The sequence below is a fragment of the Pogona vitticeps genome, chromosome 3, assembly GCF_051106095.1.
Source record: "Pogona vitticeps strain Pit_001003342236 chromosome 3, PviZW2.1, whole genome shotgun sequence".
Classification (NCBI taxonomy): Eukaryota; Metazoa; Chordata; class Lepidosauria; order Squamata; family Agamidae; genus Pogona; species Pogona vitticeps.
The window spans coordinates 6065407-6071413 of NC_135785.1; positions in this window are offsets into that span (position 1 = coordinate 6065407).

Here is a 6007-nt window from a genome sequence, read left to right on the forward strand (position 1 = left end):
AAAGGACAGAAAGAACTCAACAAATAATAGGGTGGTGGTGGTCATGGTGCATTCTGTTCTTCTAGGCCATTTCCTATTGTATCAAAAGTCATAAAAACCATTTCCATGTGTAAAAAAACACCTGTGAGTAAGGGTAATCCTTACAGGCAAGACGGTTGAGCACCAAGTAAACTGACGTTAGGCCAGGAGAGCAGTGCGGAATTTCAGTTCCTCCCATCTTAGAGAAGCAGGAAATTACCAAGGGCTATCAATACTTTAAGGGACGTGGTGGCACTGCGGGTTAAACCGCAGAAGCCTCTGTGCTGCAAGGTCAGAAGACCAGCCATTTTAAGATCGAATCCACGTGACGGAGGGAGCTCCCGTCGCTTGTCCCAGCTCCTGCCAACCTAGCCATTTGAAAGCATGTAAATGTGAGTCGATAAATGGGAGGAAAGTGATGCCAAACCTTGACAGCATCTTAAAGAGCAGAGACATCACCTTGCCAACAAAAGTCCAAATAGTCAAAGCTATGGTTTTTCCTGTTGTGACGTATGGAAGTGAGAGCTGGACCGTAAAGAAAGCAGACCGCCGAAGAATTGATGCTTTTGAATTGTGGTGCTGGAGGAGACTCTTGAGAGTCCCCTGGACTGCAAGGAGATCAAGGCTATCCATTCTGGAGGAAATCAACCCTGAGTGCTCCCTGGAAGGACAGATCCTGAAGCTGAGGCTCCAGTACTTTGGCCATCTCATGAGAAGAGAAAACTCCTTGGAAAAGACCTTGATGTTAGGAAAGTGTGACGGCAAGAGGAAAAGGGGACGACCGAGGATGATATGGCTGGACAGTGTCTGCGAAGCAACCAACATGAAACTGACACAACTACGGGAGGTAGTGGAGGATAGGAGGGCCTGGCGTGCTCTGGTTCATGGGGTCACGAAGAGTCGGACATGACTAAACGACTAAACGATGACGAAATAGGTACCACCTCGGTGGGAAGGTAACAGAGTTTCCGTGTCTAGTCGTGTTGGCCACGTGACCAAGGAAAATGTCTATGGAGATATGCTGGCTCTATGGCTTGGAAACGGGGATGAGCACCGCAACCTAGAGTTAGACACAACTGGACTAATTGTCAAGGGGAACCTTCACCTATCAATACTTTAACATCACTTTCCTCTCCGCATAATGGCTGTGTCCTTTCGATGGAGGAAGTTTGGATCTGGATGTCTGGAGGAAGGAAGGAAGGTGATAAGGCAAGAATTTAATCTGCCCTGGGATGAGAAAGGCAAAGTGAGAAGACATCCTCTCATCCTGTCACCCTGGTAAATCAGTTCTCTGCTCCGAATCTATTTCATAGGTAGAACTAAAGATCCCGAAATGCCACGAAAACAGCTGTTCCAGTTTGATAACTGTCATTTGGGTACTGAATTGTTTACAGCTGTGATGGCAAAAATAAAGAGCATGCAGATCAGTGCCAACTGATCCTTTAAAAGAGTGGTCCCCAACCTTGGGCCTCCAGATGTTCTTGGACTTCAACTCCCAGAAATCCTGGCCAGCAGATGTGGTGAAGGCTTCTGGGAGTTGTAGTCCAAGAAACTCTGGAGGTCCAAGGTTGGGGACCACCGCTTTAAAAGACATTCCAAACCACTCATTTTGTGATCCAATCTTATTACCAGAACTGGAGACTAGAGGGTGCCAGAGACCATGCTACATATGTATTCTTCACCAAGAAGTACTCATAGTATGTTCTCTGGCTCCCTCTAGTGGCCGGTTCTGTTAATACATGTGAAATTAGTTTTTTCTGGATTTTTTCTTTTAATATTTTTAATGTTTTCAAACCATGGATAAACTGTGGGCACTAATTCCACAGATATGGGGATCCTACTGTACATAAAGATGATGCTGTTAAAAGATGATGCTGTTAAGGTGCTACATTCAATATGCCAGCAAGTTTGGAAAACTCAACAGTGGCCAGAGGACTGGAAAAGATCAGTCTACATACCAATCCCAAAGAAGGGCAGTGCCAAAGAATGCTTCAACTACCATACAATTGCACTCATTTCACATGCTAGCAAGGTTATGCTCAAAATCCTCGAAGGCAGGCTTCAGCAGTATGTGGACCGAGAACTCCCAGAAGTACAAGCTGGATTCCGAAGGGGCAGAGGAACTAGAGACCAAATTGCTAATATGCGCTGGATTATGGAGAAAGCCAGAGAGTTCCAGAAAAATATCTACTTCTGCTTCGTTGACTATGCAAAAGCCTTTGACTGTGTGGACCACAGCAAACTATGGCAAGTCCTGAAAGAAATGGGCGTGCCTGACCACCTTCTCCATCTCTCGAGAAACCTATATGTGGGACAGGAAGCAACAGTTAGAACTGGATATGGAACAATTGATTGGTTCAGAATTGGGAAAGGAGTACGACAAGGCTGTATATTGTCCCCCGGCTTATTTAACTTACGTGCAGAATACATCATGCGGAAGGCTGGACTGGAGGAATCCCGAGCCAGAATTAAGATTGCCAGAAGAAATATCAACAACCTCCGATATGCAGATGATACCACTCTGATGGCAGAAAGTGAGGAGGAATTAAAGAACCTTGTAATGAGGGTGAAAGAGGAGAGTGCAAAAAACTGTCTGAAATACAACATTAAAAAAAAAACTAAGATCTTGGCCACTGGTCCCATCACCTCCTGGGAAATAGAAGGGGAAGATATGGAGGCAGTGACAGATTTTACTTTCTTGGGCTCCATAATCACTGCAGATGGAGACAGCAGCCACGAAATTAAAAGATGCCTACTTCTTGGGAGGAAAGCAATGACAAACCTTGACAGCATCTTAAAAAGCAGAGACATCACCTTGCCAACAAAAGTCCGAATAGTCAAAGCTATGGTTTGTCCTGTAGTGATGTATGGAAGTGAGAGCATAAAGAAAGCCGACCGCCGAAGAATTGATGCCTTTGAATTGTGGTGACTCTTGAGAGTCTCCTGGACTGTAAGGAGAACAAACCTATCAATTCTAAAGGAAATCAAACCTGAGTGCTCACTGGAAGGACAGATCTTGAAGCTGAGGCTCCAATACTTTGGCCATCTCATGAGAAGAGAAGACTCCTTGGAAAAGACCTTGATGTTAGGAAAGTGTGACGGCAAGAGGAGAAGGGGACGACAGAGGATAAGATGGCTGGACAGGGTCATCAAAGCAACCAGCATGAATTTGACACAACTCTGGGAGGCAGTAGAAGATAGGAGGGCCTGGCGTGCTCTGGCCCATGGGGTCACGAAGAGTTGGACACGACTAAACAACTAAACAACGACTGTACATAGCATGGTATATGTCTCCCTGTAGTGGCCAGTTCTAGTAACTTCCTCTTTAGAAATACAGTGGGGTCTTGACTTGAGAACTTAATCCGTATTGGAAGGCGGTTCTCAAGTAAAAACGTTCTCAGGTCAAATCTGCATTTCCCATAGGAATACATTGAAAACCATTTGATCCGTATCTGCTCTTTTCCGTCCATAGAAACTAATGGGAAGCTGCTATTCCGCCTTCGACCACTAGAGGGGGATATTTTGTTTCTTTTTTTCTTAGGTCAAGAAAGGTTCAGGGAAGGCAGGGAAAATACAGTCCAGGCAGTCCAGGACCAGGCAGTCCGAAGACTGTCTCCCAATCCACTCTCTAAACGCTGGGAGGAGTGAGGAAGCAGACAGTCACCCTTTTCACTGGCCAACAGTTAACTGAAAGTTCAAATTTTGCACTTTCCCTGCCTCCCACGTGGTTTTTTTTAGTTCTTAACTCAAATCTAAGTACTTAAGTCAAGTCAATATTTTCCTATGAGAGCGGTTCTTAAGTCAAAATGTTCTTAACTCAAGCCGTTCTTAAGTCAAGACCCCACTGTATATATTTCTAGGATTTTTCTTTTAATGTTTTTAATACTTTCAGACTGTGGACAAGTAAATCAGCACATACTGATCTTGTGAATACAAGCGTCCTACTGTAAATCATAACCAAACCAAGGAGGAAAAACCTAAGGATGCTGGTACTTATCTTTTTTAAAATCTCTTGTATTGTTCTGTGGAACCTGATACGTACTGTAATAAAGATTACACTGGAAAAACATAATGACCCTTTAAGAAAAGGATCGGTGCAGCATTTTCAGGTGTTAAGTTTTGGGCTACCAACAGTAATGAGAAAGTTCTTTTGAAAGAAAGAGATTGAGCTGGGTTCTTTAGATTAAAAACCTCAAATCCTTTCAATTGTTGAAATCCAACGATTATATTTTGAAGCCACTCCTTGGTTGTTCCTTGGTTTCACATTTAATTTAATATGGGATTTTTCTTCAGAGGCAATCTGTGAAGCTCTTGATTAAAAGGGATACCGGGTAACATCTGTTCCTCTTCTACAGAAGAGAGCAGTTTTCCACTCTGCTTGATTCTTCAGTGCTTGATTTTGAATTTTACACATTCTGGGTTTTGATTTGTTCAGAGACATTTTAAATTTGTTTAAAGGAATGTATCATATAATTTAATTGCATTTCAATGAGGTTTGATTTTTAGCCTGGGATTTTGAACTTTACCTCCTTGGAGAGAGGTGAAGACCACCACCGGCTTGCATGTCCATCCTGCTTCATTAAAACAGCCACCGGAGATCTGGCTGAGTGGGCAAAGAGAGTGGACAAGGCCTTCTTTGAGAAAGCAAGATCCCAATCTGCCTGAAAGAGGTTGTTGGATGACCCTTGTTGAAAAAGTCCACCTCGAACCCCACCATGCTGGATAACTACCATCCAATCTTTGATATTCCAGTACTGTATTTTTTCGGTTTATAAGACACCCCCATGTATAAGCCTCCCCCCAATTTTGACCTTTTTGAGCCCAAGTGCCCAAATCTGCAGGCACCCTCCAGGCTGGGACGTCCTCTGGAGGGCACCCAGGGGACGCCTTTTTCCCCCTCCCCAAATATAGGCAGGGCCTTTGCCTGGGCTTCCTGTGCTGTACTGTGCTGTGCTCTAACCCGCTTGCTCGCTCACTCGCTCTCCTGCGGCACCAGAGTCAATGGGCAGCAGCGATTTTGTGCCGAGGGGCGGCCAGTTGCAGCTTCTCCTTTGCCTCCTCCTGCTGCTGCTGTTGCCGCTTGATCACCACCTCCAGCGCCACTCGTGAGCTCCCTTCGGGTGGGGGACAAGGTGGCGAGGTGATCTCGAGGTAAGTCCTGGCTGCGAGCGGCGCCATGTTCTGCACTGGGCTGGCATGGGCAGCAGTATCAGCATGGCTCACGTGCCCACAGAGAGGGCTGTACGTGCCAGCTGTGGCACATAGGTTTGGCTTACTTCTGTGTATAAGACAACCCTCAATTTTTACTGTAACTATTTTAGAAAAAAGTAGTGTCTTATACATGGAAAAATACAGTACATCAGACAAAAAACCCCACACACAAAATGAAAGAATAAGAAACAAAAGCTTTGTGCCACCTTAAAGACTAATTAATCACTATAGTTCAATGGGCGCTTTCATGGATCAAGTCCTCTTTCTCAGACATTACACTGAGACCGTATGACCATAATATTTATACATGGCTCCATGACCAGGTGAAGATACAGATCATGGACATAGTGACAATGGACAAAATGCTATTGCATAATTTTGTGCCTGGTGCAACTTGGATTGCACACCAGAAACATTTAATTTAGGGTGTGACTACACTGACATATGATGCAGGAAATGCTATGAGATTATGATGTTCTGATTTGCATTTTTTTCATATTGACCCCATGAAATAAAAACCAATTTTAATCAGACTAGACTTTCCCCACCAATCAGTAATTTTCCCTCCACTGCTGGGGCTTCTACTTTCTTTGACAGTGGATCCATTTGCATCATTTCAGGAAGTCTGATAACTTCAACCAATGCAGAAAACAGAACATCAGATGAACAGAGGAAGAAAGACTGAGGAAACATACAATACATTGACAAACACACGATTGCAAGTAATTTATATATGTATATATATTTATAGTGCTCTCACAAGACCAGATAGGTGGGA